The following is a 21,943-nucleotide window of genomic DNA, read 5'->3' as shown; positions in this document are numbered from 1 at the left end:
ATGAAAAGTAGGCTATGGGTGATTTAACCCGTGTTCACACCAGGAGTGGGGGAGGGGCACCGCAGGAACATTTGAGTAGCATTCTGCTCATTCACATGAAAGCATAGCTTGCTTTAAACTATGGATTAATGTGACATGCCATGACTTTACCACATCTGAGCACTGCAAGTTACATGTGTAAACATTACTTTATCCGTACTGCAAGCCATTCAGCACTGGCCTTCATGTTTAGTGGTGCTCACCATCAGTTATTGAATTTCCTCCAACCACTGACACAGATCACCGTATGATGACCTTGACCCACATAGTGAATACTACTATTTGGCATGGTCAAGAGGTGAGGAGTTCATCAAAGCCATGCCGATTCCTGGGGTGAAAGTAATGCCTTCATTAGCTGTCATAAGTATGAATACTTACGCCGTATGAAGGAGCGTCTCCACCCCCATCGTTCAGCCTGGACACTGAGGTCCAGCTCCGAAGGCCTTCTGATGGTTCCCTCACTATGAGAAGTGAAGTTACAGGGAACCAGGCAGAGGGCCTTCTCGGTAGTGGTGCCCACCCTGAGGAATGTCCTCCCATCAGATGTCAAGGAAATAAACAACTACCTGAGTTTTAGAAGACATACGAAGGCAGCCCTGTTTAGGGAAGTTTTTAATGTTTGATGTTTTAACATGTTTTTAATATTCTTTTGGGAGCCACTCAGTGTGGCTGAGGAAACCCAGTCAGATGGGTGGGGTATAAATAATAAATTGTTGTTGTTGTTGTCTATCTACCTGGCTTCTAGCATGGTGTTCATTGGACTCTGATACCCACTTTCTTGGAACTAGGGCTGTGCTAAATTTTCATATTCAGACTGAATATTCATAGTTCTGAGTCTTAGGTCAAAAACAAGAGTTTATGGAGGTAAGAGTTACTTCCCTGAATTACTTATGATTGTGGAAATACTGCAGCCTGCAGAAAGAATCCTGTTGATCTTCTGAGAAATGAGATCAAGATACAATGCTCTTTCCCACCCAGCTCCAGGATTCGATCTATACTTCTGCAGATGTGCTTTCAAAAGCTGCCTGTTGGGTTTTATATGTTGGCTGCTTCCTTCCTTCCAAGCAGGAAGCTGGAGCAGAGCTCTGTGTTCAGTGTGCTGGGGAGTGTGTGGAAGTGCAGAAGGAAAGACCAGAGCTGGCTTTCTGGTGTGTTCTTCCACCATACACACTTTTTCCATACTTGTACATGAGCTGTTTATAGCCGAACTATGTCCATTCCCACATTTGCTTTGGAGAATCTTTCCAGACATTGTCCCCAAGCAACACCTTATTTCTGAGCTATTAGAAGGCCTTTCCATTCAGATGCAAATGAAGTCCTTCCTGACAACAAGCGTTGAGTAATTCTGACGTCAATACAGGAGCCGTAGCTGGACATTCCAATAATAGACCTGCCATTTGGAAAAAGAAGTGGAAAGGAAGCAACTGCAGATACTTGAGAGGAGCAGTTCTTTGGGAGATAGGGAGCTGCAGAAAGAGGAGATGGGCAGAGGTAACCATGTTTTACGATCAGCTCCCTTGAAATGTTGTGTGACGGTAAATGCAGTTGCCCTCAAATATTTTCAAGTGTGACCAGAATCAAAATGGGGTGGTATTTGAAGACCACCAATGCAAATCTGTGCACTCACTGAGATCAGCTATGAAGGCCCTATTGGTCACTTGAAAGATGAATCTGATTGGTGGGCGTGAGAGGCAGGGCCTTTTCTACATGATCCCACATTTATCTCACTCCCTCTCAAGTGATTTGCATATGACCTCATAAGTACACAGGTCTTTAAACCCCATTTATTTTGGGCTGCATTTTCATATATAGCCTTCATAATTCTGCAAGTCTGAAATTGTTTTTCAGTTGTTTTAGTTAGTTATAAGGGTTTGTTGCTGGCCTGGGAATTGTTCCAGACCTCTCATTTAAATTATTATTTTTAATTGAAATATAATAATTGTATCTTATGGTCCTTTTATGTAAGTTGCTTTGCGGGGGTTTTGCCCTAAAAGGCAGCCTGGAAATATGTCGAGACAAGGGCTCATGTACCATTAATGATGGTAAAGACGAGCGATAAATGAATGGAAGGAAATAATGTTTATTAAAGTTTTTCTTGGATTACAAAAGAATGTGCAATGTTTCTTTTGTTCCATATCATAGTCTTTTCTATAGATTATTTACGTTCAATGTGAGAAGGTTCCTCTTTTGTATGGCTGTTGGCACAAGGGTGTCCTCTGTTGCCTCTAACTGCCCTAATAGTGATTGAAAAAAACTGAGAGTAAAACACGTAGTGATTAGAAAGTCCACTATCACTATCTGGAGTGCCATGACCTTTCTGCTTGTTTCCAGAAATCTTGACCTGCTAAGCTGCACAGAAATCACAGTCATTGTAGCTGACTTTTCTGATTTGCTGGCTCATAAGGAAAAGTGAAAATGGCTCCAAGGCACACTGCCTCTCTCAATAGCATCTCATTAAAGCAATGTGTCATTTCCATGGCCACTGTGTTAATTATGCAAAGGCCTCAAACTACTTTTCATTTATTTAAGCGGTTTATTGCAAGAATGTCTGCTTTGCCTTATCTTATCTAACCCAGTTCAAAGTGGCTTATGGCAATAAGAAGCCACAAATATTAATCTTCTCACGGTTATACAAAATACGGAGCCGGGAGTTTCTTATTTACTCATTCTTCAAGATTTTTTTAACCTCATTTTTATTTTCTTATTCAAGGCGGAACACAGAATCTGACAAATTAAGTTAAAAGTATCAGTGACTGATGCCTCAAAGCATGAAGACAAAGCATCACTATTCCTTTGTAGACTGGCACAAAACTGCACTGCAAACCCAGGGTATAATTAGAAACAAAAAGCCTGGTGTCTTGCAGTAAGCAAAAATTTCATAAAAGAATTATGCACACTTCCCTGGTGGTAAGCCCCACATCGAAGTGTACATGCATAGGATGCCCACTGATGATTTTACATTGGGATTCATTCATTCCTCTTGAGCAGAGATAGCCAACTTGGTGCCCTCCAGATACTGTTGGACTACAACTCCCATCAGCTCTAGCTGACCTTGTCAGTATGGCACCACATTGTCTATCCCAGCTCTTGAGTGAAGAGTGTTGCAGTTTCAGTTTACGTTATTCCACCTTGCAATATTGCTAGAAAGCATGGCTTTGAGTGGTTTTGCCTTTGCCTTACTTCTTTCCCCTGGAAAACCGACTCTTTGGCACTAAATTGGAACAAACAGCAATCCGCAGAAAACCCGATTGCTGTTTGTTCCAATTCAATGCTAAAGAGCAAGCTTTCTTGGGGGAAACTGGCAGGCCAAATGGAAGTGTGGATGAGCTCTTAGTGAAAGGCATAGGAGTCAAATCCTAGGGGCTGAGGTCCCTTTGGCCACACCCAAAAAAAATATTTGATGGGGCAGGGCCCCCCAAAGTTGATAGCCATTGCTGTTCATATGGTGTGCATGTGCTGCGTCTTGTGATCGATTCTGCAGGGTGGGGCTTACTTGGGCTCCCCCAGTATTTTATTCAAGTTGGCACTCCTGGTGGAAGGTCATACAGTGAAGTGGAAGGTGTGTGGATAGTATCATTATATGGTTTCGTCACTAGATGACACTAGACTTAGATGTATCTGGGTGGAGTCAGGTGTTTCCTGTTACTGTTCTCATCTTGTTTCAGATACAATAAAGTTCTTGTGTAGCTTCCTGACTGGTATGTCCTCTAAGAGCCTTCCATTACTCCCGAGCTTTCTAATTGTTCCGTTTTGTTTTTCTTCTTGTAGTACTGAAAAAACACCGCTCCACTGACAATAATAATAGCTTCTCATCTCAGCCAGGTTCATAAAGAACCTGGAAACTTTGTCCCGTTGCAAAGGATACTTACCGCACTTCATTAGTAGCAGGCAGAAAGAAAAGTAGGTAGAGATAAGGTATTGGAGCAGCCCAAATAAGAATTTGGGGAGGGAAGAAGGACTTCTGTTCTGCAACCAGACATTTCTAAACATGAGGGAAGTCTGGAAATTGTAGAGGACGCATCAGAGTAAAAGTTCATAACATAGATATAGGTTTTTAAGATTATGGAAAGCGGATATCCCTCTGTATATCAATAAACAACTACTAACCGCTCCTGCGGGAAGGTAAACAGCGTTTCCGTGCGCTGCTCTGGTTTTGGTGTTCCATTGCACCAGAAGCAGCTTAGTCATGCTGGCCACATGACCCAGAAGAACTGTCTGTGGACAAACACCGGCTCCCTTGGCCTGTAAAGCGAGATGAGCGCCACAACCCCAGAGTCATCTGCAACTGGACTTAACTGTCAGGGGTCCTTTACCTTTTTTAACTTGTGAGAAATTATGCTGGTAGACAATACCAAGCTAGATGGATTAACACTCTGACTTGGTATAGGCAGCTTCCTAGTTTCCTACTGTGTATATGTGACGTTCTAGTTTCTTTATTGACTGAGAGCTGCATGTCTGAAAGAACATAGTAGACATGTCCTCTGGAGCCATCATTGGCCCAGTAAATGCTTCTAGCTTTTAGCAGCATACAGAATATTGTAGAATCAACATGGAAGATGCAGAGCTGCCAGGGGGCCACTAGGGGCGCATTGGAAGATGGCCGACAATAACATCTCTCCGACCCACACGAGGTAATTAAGAGGCTGTGATGGGAGTAAGCAGCCTCCCGGCCCCCCCAAGCGACTGCCCTTGCCTGCTGTGCCCTATACCACCCCCGAACTTGAGGGGGTGGGGGCACTAGGCAGAAAGCCCTTGTGTGGACTCCGGCGCTCCTGGACGCTGTCTCTGATTCACGCCTCTAGCTGCAGCAACTTCAAAAGAAACAATTAAGAGGAAGCTAATGCACATATTTCAAGGAAGAATGGGGAGTAAAGACTGCTAATTGAAGAGATCTCTGAGAAAGAAGACGGGTCGGATAAACAGGAATATATCATGAGAAGACACACCAAGGCTCGGTATGTCGGCAACAGGACTGGATGGGGGGGGAACTTTCCTTTCTTTTCTCTATGTGATTAACCAAGAATCCCCCCCCACAAGTCAGAAATGCTGTTTAAACGACTTAAACTGATGATTTAAGACTGTGTGGAGATAATTTTCTAACCAAAAGCATGTTTTAAGGAGATCGTGGAAAGTATAAGAGCTTTGGGATGACGCAGTAAAAAATAGCGTCGCCATCTTGGCAAGTTCTGTCGAAAGACTTACGTCTGGGAGGAGGAATGGATCTGTTTTCATATTGTGGGCGAGCCTCCTCAGAGGGACTAAAGAAGGCGACAGATTTGCAAAGATTAAAGATGGAAAGAGTGCTTTTATTTATGGAAGTGATGATTTATGGAAACCATCTCGATATGGTGATTGGACGAACGGAAAAATTCACACAGGATTATAACTGGTGTTTACCTGCTTAAGGAGATTATCAGAAGAGATCGCAAAGAAAAAAGAAAAATATATGAAGAAGAGGAGATGTGGGAACAACAAGATAGGACTGGATAGAATTATGAATATTATTTGGACAGATTTGTGGATATTAACGCAGCAGCAAGAAGATGATTGGAATCCCCTTCGGATCTTGAAATATGGGTCCCCCAACAAAAAATTTAAAATTCGGCTTTGTAATTCGGAATTTATGTGATGTGATTTGATTTGATTGGTCGGTTAATAAAAATTATTTTTTTTAAAAAGGAAGATGCAGAGCTGCCAGTTTTGCATGTGACATGGTGAAATCAAAGAAGTAATGCCCAACTTAATGGAGTGTCCATTAAGATAGCTTCATACAGACAGGGCCTACTGTTCTTTCCTTGCTATAACAACATCCCTTTGCCTTTTCATCCTCACTTCCTGTTCCTCCTTCAACCTCTGCAATTGCTGGGTTTTACTTTTGCGTTCCATATATACTGTTATGAACTTTGGTGCTATGCATTTATTTTTTAGGAAAAGCGAGCCAGAACCTCAGACAGTACCAGCTCAAGTTTTTGGTTTTTTTTGCTGGGGTGGCAGGGTAAGTGAGCATGCACCCCACTGAACATTACAGTGGTACGTCGGGTTACAGGCGCTTCAGGTTACAGACGCTTCAGGTTACAAACTCTGCTAACCCAGAAATAGTACCTCGGGATAAGAACTTTGCTTCAGGATGAGAACAGAAATTGCACGATGGTGGTATGGCGGCAGTGAGAGCCCCCATTAGCTAAAGTGGTGCCTCAGGTTAAGAACAGTTTCAGGTTAAGAACGGACCTCCAGAACGAATTAAGTTCTTAACCTGAGGTACCACTGTACTTTCAGCTGTTGCTCTTCTGCCTCAAAGTTGCTGCCATGTGCTTGCTTGCCAGATGGAGCCAAGGAAGCAACATCATGGCTCTTTGCTTGCTTACTCATCCCCTTTGGGTCAGAGTGAGAGGAAGGTGGTAAACAGGTTGAAACAGTGAAGTGGGGGGTACATGTGGATGTGCAGGTCCAGGGGCCTCTTGTTAGTGGCATGCCTGCTAGGGTGTGGGCCCAACCATGCCAACCCTTGATGCCAGTCCTGCTCTCCCAGTATTTAGAAATCAACACATATCTCTGTCCCAGATACAAAACTTTATATAATATGATTTCTCCAGGTTGTATATTAAAATTCTGCATCAGAATTTGAGCCTCTCCTTTGGCCTAAATTACTCCTTTGGCCTGTTACTGTGATTCTGTTATACTTTTATTGTTTTAATGGGGATGGGTGGGTGGGGTTGCTTTAAATTATTGTTAAATGTTATATGCTCATTTGTATTTTTGTATTTCTATTTGTGGGCTGGGGTGCTGTTTAGGGGCTGTCGGGATGATATCAGTGGCTCCCAGCTGGTTGCTCGGGAAGTATAAAGACAAGGAAAAGTTTCTTACCGTCTATTTTTATTTCAGTCTCTACAGAGAGAGGCTATAGAACCCAGCCTCTTGGATAATGGCGTTGTCCTGAGTGACTCTCCACCCCCGTCTCTCCCACTTCCTCATTCGTCACTTCTATGGGTGCTGCTACGTGCCCTCTGTCTTTGAGCTCTTTGCTCTCCTACTTTTAAGGCTCGCCGGATCCTGGGAGATGGTCTGGAATGCTTTCTAATGACAAATAGCATCAGCACCAGCTGCTGCTCCAGTTCTGCCTGCTCCTCCTCTCCCATTATTTCCCAACCTCCCCCCTCATCTGCCTCTGAGCTGTGACCTCCCTCAAACCCCTGTTGTAAATCTATACTGTCTTCCTCCTCCTCCTCCCTGGAAGGGTCAGGATGGGGAGGCGGTCTCCACCATTTCTCCTCTGCCCAGTCCCTGACAGGGGCTTTTGTTGGGGCGTGTATTGTTTATTAGTGTGTATGCATTAGTATTGTTAATTGTTTTGATCATTTTTATTATGTACAGTGGTGCCTCGCAAGACGAAATTAATCCGTTCCACGAGTGTCTTCGTCTAGCGGTTTTTTCGTCTTGCGAAGCAACCCTATTAGCGGCTTAACGGATTAGCGATATTAGCGGTTTAGCGGCTATTAAAGGCTTAGCGGATTAGCGGATTAGCTGCTAAAAGGCTATTAAAGGCTTAGCGGCTTAGATAAAGGGGGGGGGGAAACGGGGAAAAAAATCTCAAGACTCGCAAGACATTTTCGTCTTGTGAAGCAAGCCCATAGGGAAATTCGTCCTGCAAAGCAACTCAAAAACGGAAAACCCTTTCGTCTAGCGGGTTTTCCGTCTTGCGAGGCATTCGTCTTGCGGGGCACCACTGTATTTTGTGTTTTGTATACTGTAACTTTGTGTTGATTGTGAACCACCCTGAGAACTACGGGTATAGGGTGGCATACAAATTTAATATATAAACAACAACAACAACAACAAGAAGAACCATGGGGAAAACGTCCCATATAAAACATTAGTGAATAGTAACTGTTGCTTGATAGGTCCCTCCTCAGGCAGTTAGGACAATGTTGCTTTGCCATCCAGTTGAAGATGTTTATTGAGAAACAAGTTGTTAGGAAGAAGCTAAGGATCAACTAACTCATCCCATTTGCAGAAGTACTTCCACTTATGCAATGGAAATTCTCCTCCCTCTTCTTCTGAATGCTGCCTCAAATGTGTATTAGAGGGGGTGTCCCTCAATGCTTTGGAGCAGACTTGGAAGGGGGGCCAAGGGCAAGTGGGGAGAGGAGAGGAAGGCAAAGTTCCACAGTCCTTGAAGAAGTCCTTGCACAAACAGGACAACTTGGTTGGATGCAGCCCCTAAGAATGAATTGTCCCCCTTCCAAAGGAACCAGTCTCTTCATCTGAACTCACTAGTCATTTCCCTGTGCTCTACCGCAGGGGTCAGTCAGCACTTCACAACAAACTCATTTAAAAAAACCCCACACTGCCACGACTTTCTGACAAATCCAAGAAAGGAAAAAAAATAGTTCCTTTGAGCTTCCTGCTCACATCCCCAAGCGTTTTAAAATAGCTCTGACCCATGGAAGTCCCTATGTGCTGCTGGGAGCATTCAGCAATTTTTGTTCCTCTTGTGCCACATATTGTTTGTGTGTTTAAATGCAAACTTGTAAAAAAACACACCAAAAAACCACCAAGTCTCTCACATGCTGAAATGAAAGGAAGCTTCTCCAGAAGCTACAGCTGTCCGCTAATGAAAATACAGAGGTGTAGCTACTTGCACAGTTCAGCAAGTCCCTCCCTGAAACAGTTTCCTCTCTGCAGTGTAAACTTCAGGCCCACGTAGGCCGGGCCTCTGTCCCTGGGCATTGGCTGGGTTTGTTTTTACTTGGAGATAGAACTTGGAAAGGACTCAGGCCTCTCTGCACAGGAAGCACCTGCTTCTAATGTGACGACTGTCTTATCTGACCCAAGTCACATCAGGTGGCTTCCTTGTTTACATTAGCAATGGGTCCCAGTGGCCCTCCATCATTGGCTAATTTGCCCGCTCCTTTTTCCAGCTTACTCATTGATCTGAAGAGAAAATCATGCGCAGACTTTCCCAGCAAATAAGCTGCAGCCTTCATTTCCTCCCCCCGCCCCCCAGGAGGATAGCAGGGTCAGAACTCCAGCAGTCCTTGAAGGGAGTGGCAAGACACGATAGATTTGTTCAGAGGCACAGAGGGCAGGACATATTGCAGATCCACTCGCAGTGACCTCTCCCCAAGGAGCAAGGCCTAGCCTGTGAAGGTGAAATAACTGGACAGGGCAATGTTCTAGGTTTTAAAAACTGGCCACAACTTTGTTGATTTAAGATGTAGGTTGGATTCGGGTGAGGCATTGGGTGTATATCCCTCACAGCCCCCCTAGTGGAGGGCTATTGCATGACAGGATGCTTCCCTAGGCTGATTTGCAGGAATGCCATGGCTTTTTGCTGCAGGTTAGGTCATAGCTGTCAACTTTTCCCTTTTCTTGCGAGGAATCCTATTTGGAATAAGGGGATTTCCCTTTAAAAAAGGGAAAAGTTGACAGCTATGGGTTAGGTTAAGGTCAGGGGAAAAGGCATTGTGTGGTAGCAAGGATTTTGTCTTTCTGTGACCTGTACTTGTGAAGTCATCAATGACTTTCCACCTCCTAGATACCTGTACACCAGAGCTTTCCAAGCTGTGTGCCGCGACACGTTAGTGTGCCGACTGCATTGTGTAGGTGTGTCGCGCAAACACACCCAGCGCTCCTCCTGAGGCTAGAAAGGGGTTAGTTTAACCTCCGGTTTGCTAGTGAAACTGAATTACTGTGTTGCGAAATGATGCATGTCTGAAAAGTGTGTCTTCAACACAAATAATTTGGAAAGCTCTGGCCTACATGGATGACCCTCCCAAGCCACTGAAGGAAGTTCTATGGCCCATCTTCCACACACCTTGGCTTTTGGACCTAGTGCTGGTCCTAGCTTAAATCTGAACTATGGTTCAGGGAAGTTGTTGTTTTAAGTGAACTAGAGCAAAATGTGACCCTTTAAACCAGGGGTCAGCAAACTTTTTCAGCAGGGGGGCAGTCCGCTGTCCCTCAGACCTTGTGGGGGGCCGACTATTTTTTTTGGGGGGGGGTGAACGAATTCCTATGCCCCACAAATAACCCAGAGATGCATTTTAAATAAAAGCACACATTCTGCTCATGTAAAAACAACAGGCAGGCCCCACAAATAACCCACGATGCATTTTAAATAAAAGGGCACATTCTACTCATGTAAAACACGCTGATTCCCAGACCATCTGTGGGCTAGATTTAGAAGGCGATTGGGCAGGATCCGGCCCCCGGGCCTTAGTTTGCCTACCCATGCTTTAAACAATGCAATCCTGTGGATGATTGTCTACTTTGAAGTTCTCAGTAAATTCAGCAAGACTTCCAGATAAGTATGTATAGGACTGGATACTAATAAGTCAATCCTAGGAACTGTTAGTCATACATTAATTTTAATTGCACTTGGTTATTATCTGGTGCTTAAATAGTTATTTGTGGAGGGGATTTTTCTGCTCTAATCTTTAAGAGAGAGCCATAGATTATATTTTCTGGGAACGGAAGCCCCGGCAAAGGTTAGATCCCAGGATAAGTTGCTCTGTACCTTGGCCCCAGCTGCCAATAACTCCTCTCACAAAAGGTAAAAATAGTTTACAAATTTCTCCCAGTGTTTGATTTGCAGTTGGAAATCACTGGCCAGTGAGATACTTCAAGCTATTCCTCAAAGAGGACAACGATTCCAAAAAAGAAGACACTTGGACTGAAAACAGACAAAAAAGAGAACTCATAGAGATGTCCATCAGTCTGGCTTTGCAACTGAAATGACAGCTGTGCATTCCAGTGAATTGAACACTAGCTTAGCATTCCCCCTCTCCACATGTTTCAAATGGACAGTCTGCTTTTCTTTTTAAGGAATGTTTAAAAGCATCAGGACTGCTGCAGATGACCTATTTATTGAACATTCATTCTGAGCTTACGTGGAGGTTAGATGAAATCCGGTCTTTACTGAGCATTTGTTCTGTTTCGATTTTGAAGGTTGGTTATATTGCAGTGAGCATTCGTCCTGCTCTATTCCTCCTGATATGCTTACAGGGCGTTTAGTTATTCATTCATATCACATTTCTGAACACATTCCCCTGTCACTTTCCACACTGCAAAGAAGTCCTGTTCTTTTTTTAAAGGGGATTTGTTGTTGAAGGGTGGCAGAGCCTTTTAATCCACTTTATCTGTGCATACTTAACACCTGACCAGAAAAGGCATTCCACAAGTGGGGAGCTGCCCAGCCATGCATCAATGCCAGTCAGGCAACCCCTTGTGGCACCACTAACAAGGCCTCAATAATAGGGAAGACATTATTTTAGGTACCAAGCCATTTAAGGCTTTGTATACAACTACTCTCCTGCCAACCTAGCTCTCCTGCCAACCTAGCAGTTCAAAAGCACGTCAAAGTGCAAGTAGATAAATAGGTACCACTCCGGCGGGAAGGTAAACGGTGTTTCCGTGTGCTGCTCTGGTTCGCCAGAAGCGGCTTAGTCATGCTAGCCACATGACCTGGAAGCTGTACGCCGGCTCCCTCAGCCAATAAAGCGACATGAGCGCCGCAACCCCAGAGTCGGCCACGACTGGACCTAATGGTCAGGGGTCCCTTTACCTTTATACAACTACTAACTCCTTAAATTAGACCCAGCAATCCATCTAAACTATATATATATATATATATATATATATATATATATATATCCAAACTATATATATAAAAAATACAGATGGAAGAACAAAGACTAGCTGAGAGACAGTTTAAGCTGTGAACTCCTCAGTTCAAAGCTCTACTGTACCATTAATGCCACCTCAGCTTCCCATTTGCAACATGAGGCCAATAATATTGGCCCGCATTACAGGTGTGTTACAGGATTACCGAAATAATATATGTGAAGTACTTTGAATACGGAAGTATTATATACACGCTAAGCATTATTATCGAAACTGCCGGAGACTTTTAAGACAAAACCCTCAAATCCCCATCTTTTTCCTTCTCCTGTCCTTCCAGGGAGCTTAACAACTTCCTAAATACATAATTTCAGCAAAAGGCAATATGTGCCGCAGGCCCCCTCTAGGCAGTTCTCCGGGAGAGGGCTGCCTGTCTGACAGCACTGACAGGGTTTTTTTTATATATAATTTTTTTTTTTTTGGTCTTGGCATCGTTCTTCTGTCATTCTGGAAGCCGCTCGCTTTCAACAGCAATTCCCCATATCTTCTTCCAGCTCCGTCTCCTGGGCGCATCAAGAGGCAGGAGACAGGTTCATATTCTCCAAGTGATCAAGAGTGGAGCATCTACACCTGGCTTTGTGCCACAGAGATGCTGCTTGACAGCTGCCTCTGAAACAGTCCTGTAATATAGATGCACTTTATCTGCTGTATTGAAATGGATTAACGTATCAATTTGTATTAAAGCGGCACTTCCTGCACAAAGCATTCCGTCTTCGCTCTCTTTAAAAATCCATCTAGATTTCCTTATAGCACATGTGTCGTGTTTGTACGTCACACTGGGACAGATATTGCAGCATTTCTGTCCTCTTCACTGCCACCCGGCCAGCCTTTCCTTCCCATCCCGGTTCTTAATCAGATGGCTCCTTTGATCATCAGAACTCTTCTCTCCTGGAGCAAAGTTTGAAAGTGTTTCTCACATCATGTAAAGAGGAACAATGGGAGAATAATGCGTCTGAATATTCATTATGCTAATCAAATGTTAATGAATTACAGAGACATTGCAGGCAGCCCAGCTTGGTGCTCTCTTTCAGTTGGGCTTGTATTTGTGTGTGTTTTTTCTCCCCTTCTGCATAAAGAGGGAATTTTGCTGAAGTTCATGGACGAAAAATGCCAAATGAAAAGGGCTGTTTATTTAAGATGACTAGAAAAATAACAAACATTGTCCAAAGGACACAACACAGCTGGAACACGGACTGTATTCAAGGCCTTTTCCTACTTTTTTTTTTGTATCAGAGCATTGTTTTGTCAGAGAATATAGAACTAATTAGAGGAACTGTGGTGGCCACAAGAGGCAGTGATGGCCACCAACTTTGATGGCTTTAAAAAAGGGATTAGACAAATTCATGGAGTAGAGGGCTGTCAAACACTACTAACTCTGATGGCTTGTCAGACTTGTGCCTCTGAATACCACCTGCTGGAAATCACAAAGCCTCCGACTACCCTGAAAATGCAGGGACTGTCATGAAAACCCTTAATCCATCACAGCTTCTCAATATGTCATGAAGAGTCCCGAATTCTGCAAGCGGGGAAAGGGAAGGGCAGGAGGAGGAGGTCTGCCCCTTCACAGTGGCACAGTGGGACCCACAGGGAGGGGAGGGGGCCAGCTGCTGCCACTGTGCTCCTCAGCTCCACTAGCAGGTACCACTCAACACACCTGACTACAGCGATAGTGGCAGCAGGAACAGCCTAAGGGGGCCCAGCTCATATAGGAGCACAGGGGCCTTTTGTCAATCAAAGCCATTGACTATTGAGACTACGCCTCTGGCTCGGAAGTGCCAACTTGTAATCAACCGGGAAGAGTGCCTCCTCTGATGCCCAAGGCAGGCTGAAGGAAGCCTTGCGGTTCTATCATACATCATCGAAGACTCCCGCATATAACCAAGACATTTGCCAGTACGATACTGTTACACACTCCTCTGGGTAACAGCCATTGGGGCAGCTCAGCCAGCCCTGTCCTTCTCCCATATATAGGGGTGTTTTGAATTATGGTGCTGGAGGAGACTCTTGAGAGTCCCATGGACTGCAAGAAGATCAAACCTATCCATTCTTAAGGAAATCAGCCCTGAGAGCTCACTGGAAGGACAGATCGTGAAGCTGAGGCTCCAATACTTTGGCCACCTCATGAGAAGAGAAGACTCCCTGGAAAAGACCCTGATGTTGGGAAAGATGGAGGGCACAAGAAGAAGGGGACGACAGAGGACGAGATGGTTGGACAGTGTTCTCGAAGCTACCAACATGAGTCTGACCAAACTGCGGGAGGCAGTGGAAGACAGGAGTGCCTGGCGTGCTCTGGGCCAATGGGTCACGAAGAGTCGGACACGACTAAACGACTAAACAACAACAACAACAACATATAGGGGTGGGGACACTGGTGTAGAATAGAATGTCCCTGTTTTCATCTGAATGATGTTGGAGGGTATGGAAACCTGAGCAGGAGAGTCTTGTTGCCTTGCTTACTGATTTCTTTTAGGCACCCATTTTAGGCCACTGTGAGAATAGGATGCTGGACTTGATGAGCCACTGAACTGATCCTGTAGGTTCTTCTTATGTTGCTCAGAAGTAGACCATACTTGTTACATAAATCCCAGGTTTGAGTCTTTGAGAAACCACAAACAGGAATATTACAGAAAGCCCCCACTTGAGGGTCACTTATTCATCCTTTATTAATTTTGTCATATTGGTTCCTTTCAGTATGCCCTCCCTAGCTCCCTCAAGGCTGCTTCTCACATTACATTTAAAATAAAATAAAATGTAGCAATGGGTATATGAGATTCACATATGTTTTCAAACAGCCTGTATGATATCAAAAGGGGATGCCCACCAGGGCATGGAGGAGGGGCGGGGTTGGATGGTTATGGCACCCTGTTGTATGAACATACAGGGGCAAATGTGAGTTTGCTCTCATGTGACTTGGAAAGTGGCCTTGAGGGATCCTGAAGAGTTTGCTACACTACTGGTCAGAGAGATTGTTTTGGGTCATGTTAATCACTGGTCTGTGGGCATAAATATTTATAAATTTTATTTTAAACTTTTACGAATATATATTTTGTAAATTGAGGGTGTGAGGAGCAATTATGAATGGCAGTGTATGGGAAGGGGAGGTTTAAGCCCTCTCTCCCCAGTCATTACCATGGTAAAAATTCCCACCCTGTCATGCCAGTTAGTTTTTGGGGGAAACTCCTATTATTGTTCACTCCCTACCCCCTGATATTTGCCAGGCAGAGAGGCGAGTTCGTGCCCAGGGAGAGACAGCTTAAAACCCCTTCCCTGCATGTTCCAGTGTTGATCAGTGCCTGATTTTTTTATTTTTTAAAAAACGATGACATGATTGCTCATCACACTATTAACTTACAGCATTCTCCCCCCAGTGTCTTCATATATTGAGTGGCGTGGATTTTTAAAATTATTATTATCATGCTTAAATTCATTAATAAATGAGGACTCAACATGGCATGAGTGTCACCTTTAAAACTTGTGCTTTTAAAGACCAGCACGCAAGTCTTGCAGTTTCACCACGTCAACCATGTAACATGCATGTGATCCACAAGAGCAAAGGCTTTGGGACTGTACCTGAAACCCAAGATGCCCCAACCTTTTGTGTCTCTAGTTCCAGATAATGCCCTGGTGTCAAATCCTTTGTATTATAGATGTGCAACAGAGAAAGGCCGAATAAGATAAAACACTGTGTGATGTTGAAATTCTATCCATCAGGCACATCCTCTATCTTTCTTTCTCTCTCTCTCTCTCCCCCCCCCCCCCCGCTTTCTCTCCACACACTCAGAATATGGGGGACTATGTTATTCTGTAAAATAAGGCGCATCTAGTATTGGGTTTGGTGGCAGGGGGAGAAATCATTATTTTCAGAGCCAGGGACTAAAACTAGAGTTCTTGAACCTCTTAAAACTTATGCTCCATAATCTACCATTTATTTTGGAAAGAGTTACAGCTTTGCTAACTGAAATGATGATGATTTATTAATAAAAGTGACCTAAAGTTTTTTAGAAACACAACTAAAACTCTAGAACCAGTCACAACAAACACTTCCAACACACACACACACACACACACACACACACACACAAACACACACAACAGGTCTGACAGATAATTCACTCATTTCAGTTTGCAACTGTTCCAGCCTTAAGAAATGGATGTAGCAGCATGTATGAAACAGAACTTTTTCTCATGAAGGTAAGCAGTGAGTGGCTGGCAACTAATGGCCCTCAGGTAAGTGACAGAAGTGACAGAATGGTCCTCAGGTAAGTGACAGAAGCCTCCAGTGCAGCTGGGCACCAGCTCACATTCTACTGCTGATGCCTAAGCCCAGCTAGTGAAACGGGATCACATACAGTACTCAGCAAGGAACCTCTACAACACAAGCCACAACTGGAGATATCCATCTGATTTTTCCTCGGTCCTGGCTGTCCCATCAGATGGATGTTGCTATTCATACCCTAACAGGGTTTACTGATTCCTGTGCTGCACAGAGAACAGCTTCTGTAATTTTGGATGATTGCACTAGCACCCAACCATGACTATACGCTGGGATATGCAGCAACCAGCTCAGACGCATTTACATGCTGAGCTTCTCAGGTAGACTGAAGGGGAACAGCGGCTTGATTCCCTAGTCCCTCCCGAGGTAAGCTAAGCCTGGCTGGACAGCTTGCTCTATGATCTTAACCTCTTCATGCATTAGTAAGACTTAAGCATGTTGGTTCTATGAGGCTGGTCATCCCACAAAACAGAGGGGGATCAGGAGCCTAGAAGTTGAACATCAACAGTTAGCAGATCACCTGGTCACAGTCTTCCCCACTAGGATGAGATGTATTGCATTTCTATTTATAGTAAAAGAAGAGAAAAGAAAAAAAAAGATGGCACCAATTTACAGAAAACCCTGTCAATGCATATAAAATATAGAAGGTTTTAGAACAGCTTTATTCAACCTTGGTTCCTCCTTCGGCATTGCTGGACTGCCTGATCCTTGACTAAGCTGGTAGAGGATGGTGAGAGTTGCAAGGCAAGGGCCACAATCACTTGTGGACAACCTTCCAGGGGCCATATGTCAGTAGTTGGTGGGGCAGATACAAAAATGGATGGGGCTGTAGGTGTATAATCAGTTCCTCGTCCCTTCTGTAAATGCACGCTGGTCATGTTGCCAGTCCCTGACACATATGTGAATGGGCAGAAGACTGTGGCAAATCTACATTGTGCATTAATTGAAAACATTTCTATACAACCCTTCATCAATACCAGGGTGGTTCAGAACCCTACAATACAATGTGCTAATAACATCAACATATAAAAATACAAAAAAACCCAACAACACAATACATCACATTCCACTATCCAGGCTCAGTCTTAACAACCTACGAATGCCTGGATGAACAGATGGGTCTTTAGCAAGTGTTGAAAGCACATCAAAGTGTATGCTCTCCTTATTTTGGAGAGGAAGTGGTTCCAAAACTGGGCATCACAACAAAAAAAGGCTCTCCTCCAGATTGTCAGCAAGGATCTTAGCATATGGGCTGGTCTATACAGAAGCTGATGTCCCTTCAGGTATCCAGGTTCCAAGTTTTTGCAGGGTTTTCTATGTCAACTCTTAAATTTGGCTTGGTAGCAAACTGGCAGCCAGTGCAACCCTTTCAAAAGTGATATCATGCTCAGGGTAGAGAATTTCACTCAGCAGCCTAATTACTGCATTCTGCCATTGCACTCACCGTGGGAGAGCATTCAGAGGGGCAAGGAGAGCGTTCAGCAGCCTTTGGAGAGTGTGTTTTGACTATATGCAATTTTGGCTTTGTGCACTATCCCCAGAATGTAGCTCCCCATGTAAGGTGAGAGTCAATTCTATAGTGCAGGCCAGTGCTTTTTTTCTAGAAAAACAGGTACTGGTACTCACCATGAAGTTGTTACAGTAAGTGCCATGCTTTTTAACAACAACAACAAATGAGATACCGGTACTGGGTACCCTTGAGAACCCCCTGGGGGGGGGGGAAGCACTGGTACAGGAAACTTCTCATTTATACAGGGGTTGCATTCTGAGGCACCACATAAGCCTGCCCTGTTCTGTCCCTGCCCCGCTCCTTTTGCACAGCCCAAAATGGCATGTGCATCAGCGGTCACGCACATGCCAATTGCTCACAAATGGGGAGCTGCCTGTAGAAGAGGACTCTTCTGTGTGAGTGTCTGAGGGCCCTGCTCTTGCCGCTTACCACCTACCTGACCCAGGGCAGGGCCTGAAGCCTCACAGGGACTGCTGCGTTCTGCTGCCCAGGAGGACTCTCCTGTGTGAGTGTCTGAGGGCCCTGCTCTTGCCGCTTACCACCTACCTGACCCAGGGTGGGGCCTGAAGCCTCACAGGGACTGCTGCGCTCTGCTGCCCAGGAGGACTCTCCTGTGTGAGTGTCTGAGGGCCCTGCTCCTTCCTGCCACTTACCACATGGCCCAGGGCGGGGCCTGAAGCCTCACAGGGACTGCTGCGCTCTGCTGCCCAGGAGGACTCTCCTGTGTGAGTGTCTGAGGGCCCTGCTCCTTCCTGCCACTTACCACATGGCCCAGGGCGGGGCCTGAAGCCTCACAGGGACTGCTGCACTCTGCTGCCCAGGAGGACTCTCCTGTGTGAGTGTCTGAGGGCCCTGCTCCTTCCTGCCACTTACCACATGGCCCAGGGCGGGGCCTGAAGCCTCACAGGGACTGCTGCGCTCTGCTGCCCAGGAGGACTCTCCTGTGTGAGTGTCTGAGGGCCCTGCTCCTTCCTGCCACTTACCACCTGGCCCAGGGCAGGGCCTGACGGGCCTCACTAGGACAGTTGCTGTTACTGCTGGAGGGGTGCAGAGTGCTTTTAAAATGTTTTAAAATTTTTCTTTTGAATTTTTTGTATGTGGGGGGGTGGGGGTGGGATGGATGTTTATTGGGCCTGGGAATTTGTTTGATTTTATGTTTTTGTAATTTTTACTGTTTTTTGTTTGTATTGTTTTATTGGGTTTTTTTTTAAGGTGTTATTTTGTTCTTAAGGGCTGCCGGGGAGTAGGTCCCAGCCAACAAAATGGCTGGGGCATGTTCCCCGGGGGGGGGGGGGATGCACTGGGACAACCGATCTCAGTGATCACGTGTAGGAGGAGGAGTTACGCTAAGACCAGACCATGTCATTACAGAGGGGGCAGGTTTAGTCGTTGTCTGAGGACTATCCCTGCCTCCGGGTCTGGTCCTGACCGGATGGATACTAGAATCAGCAAGGGATACCCACATGACCTGAAGGTGCTGCTGTGCAATGCCAGGTCAATGATTCATAAGACCACTGCCATCCATGACTTGATCATGGATGGAGGACTTGACCTGGCATGTGTAACAGAGACTTGGTTGGATGAAGCAGATGGGCCTGTCCTTGCCGCTGCTTGTCCACCAGGTTTCTCTTACGCACAGCAACCCAGGTCATGTGGGCGGGGAGGGGGGGTTGCAGTGATTTTTAGGAAGTCAATAGTTTGCACCAGGCGTCCTATTGGGAAGACCCAGTTTTCCAAGTTCATGTTCTGGAAGTTGGGCAATAGGGGCAGTACAGGATTCCTTTTGGTGTACTGACCTCCCCGCTGCACCAAGGATTCCCTGCCCGAGCTGCTTCAGGTTGTGGTGGATGTTCTCCTGGAGACACCTAGCTTGGTTGTCCTAGGGGATTTTAACATCCATGCCGACACGACCTTACAAGGGGCTGCTCGGGACTTCGTGGAAAGCATGGCCTCCATGGGGCTGTCCCTGAATAAGTCTGGCCCAACCCATAGCCGCGGACATGCCTTGGACCTGGTGTTTACCTCTATGGATGTTGGTGATCTGACACTAAGTAAAAGCGAAACGAAAGAAGTGCCATGGTCAGATCACTTCCTGGTGCAACTGGACTTCTCTGCGACCCATCCCCTCTGCAGGGAGGTGGGACCAATTTGGATGGTCCGCCCCCGCCACTTAATGGATCCAAATGGTTTCCAGAGAGTGGTAGGGGATGCTTTATTTTTTTTATAAAAAAAAATTTATTGATTTTCCAACCATTTAAACACAATAAAACAAAACAAAAAAAAGGAAAAGAAAAAGCAAAGCAAAGAAAAGAAAAAACATAAGATTAACAAAATAAGACGCAAACCATTTAAAACACAAAGCAATTTCAATATCTTAACTTTCATTCCCTTATTTCGACGACCTCCTCACACCTCCCTTTTTGTATTCCACTTCTATTAATTGTTTCAGCAATTCCTTTCCATCTTCCTCTGTTTTCTATCCTATAATTATCTTAACATATTCTAATCTTATTTTTCCCTTTAATACTCTATTAGTCTATTTATACTTAATTCCGTATAGCATTTCTACTAGAGCCATATAACTTCATTCCAACATTTTTCTAACATTCATTATTTTTACAATATTTCTATAAATAGTCTTAAACTTTTTCCAGTCTTCTTCCACCGACTCTTCTCCCTGGTCTCGGATTTCTGGGATGCTTTATCCTATGTTGATGGCCTTTCAGCCGATTCCCTGGTGGCCCGCTGGAATGTGGAGTTAACCAGGGCTACTGACTGTTTGGCTCCGAAGCGCCCTCTCCGATTGCATGGAGCCCGGGCAACCCCGTGGTTTTCCACGGATCTGAGGGCAATGAAACAATCGTTGAGACGGCTAAAGCGCCGGTGGTGGATAACTCATTCCGAATCTGACCGGACACAGGTTAGAGCTCAACGTCGAGCCTACCAAGTGGCGATAGCGACAGCGAAGAAGACTTTCTTCGCTGCCTCTATTGCATCTGCAGAAAACAGTAGCAGGAGACTTTTTCAGGTGGTTCACAATTTAGTGGAACCACCTGCGACATCGGGGCCCAGTATGGGCCACATGATCTCCTGCAATGATTTCGCAAAGTTTTTTGCAGATAAAATCGCTCAGATTTGGGAAGAAGTAGACTCCACCGTGGGAGCAGGGCCAGGGCGGGAGAGTGCTAGAGTCCTGTCTAGTCAAGTTGTGTGGGATCAATTCCAACCTGTTACCTCCGATGATGTGGACAGGCTGCTTGGACGAGTGAAGCCAACCACCTGTCTCCTGGATCCTTGCCCATCCTGGCTTATAAAAGCTAGCCGGGAAGGACTGGGCGATGGGCTTCGTGGGGTGGTGAATGCTTCCCTCCATGAGGGAGCCTTCCCAGACCCGCTGAAAGAGGCGGTTATTAAACCACTTCTTAAAAAACCATCTTTAGATGCGGCCACGATGGCCAATTATCACCCAGTCTCAAATCTTCCATTCTTGGGCAAGGTGATTGAGCGAGTGGTTGCTGAACAACTCCAGGCACGCCTGGAAGAAGCGGACCATTTGGATCCCTTCCAGTCAGGATTCAGGCCTCATCATGGGACTGAAACTGCCTTGGTCACACTGGTTGATGATCTCTGGCGGGCTAGGGACAAAGGTGAGAGCTGTTTCCTAGTTCTGCTGGATCTCTCAGCGGCGTTTGATACCATCGACCATAACATCCTTCTGGACCGTCTTGAGGGGCTGGGAGCTGGGGGCACTGTCATACAGTGGTTCCGCTCCTTCCTCCTGGGCCGTGTTCAGAAAGTGGTGGTGGGGGATGAGTGTTCAGACCCCTGGGCTCTCACTTGTGGGGTGCCTCAGGGTTCTGTCCTCTCCCCCATGCTTTTCAACATTTACATGCAGCCACTGGGAGAGATCATCAGGAGGTTTGGGCTGGGTGTTCATCAGTATGCGGATGATACCCAGCTCTACCTCTCTTTTAAATCAGAACCAGTGAAGGCGGTGAAGGTCCTGTGTGAGTGTCTGGAGGCGGTTGGAGGATGGATGGCGGCTAACAGATTGAGGTTGAATCCTGACAAGACAGAAGTACTGTTTTGGGGGGACAGGAGGCAGGCAGGTGTGGAGGATTCCCTGGTCCTGAATGGGGTAACTGTGCCCCTGAAGGACCAGGTGCGCAGCCTGGGAGTCATTTTGGACTCACAGCTGTCCATGGAGGCACAGGTCAAATCTGTATCCAGGGCAGCTGTTTACCAGCTCCATCTGGTACGTAGGCTGAGACCCTATCTGCCTGCAGACTGTCTCGCCAGAGTGGTGCATGCTCTGGTTATCTCCCGCTTGGACTACTGCAATGCGCTCTACGTGGGGCTACCTTTGAAGGTGACCTGGAAACTACAACTAATCCAGAACGCGGCAGCTAGACTGGTGACTGGGAGCGGCCGCCGAGACCATA

This window comes from Podarcis pityusensis (genome assembly GCF_964106645.2).
Source record: "Podarcis pityusensis genome assembly, chromosome: 1".
NCBI lineage: Eukaryota > Metazoa > Chordata > Lepidosauria > Squamata > Lacertidae > Podarcis > Podarcis pityusensis.
This window is presented reverse-complemented; position numbering follows the sequence as displayed.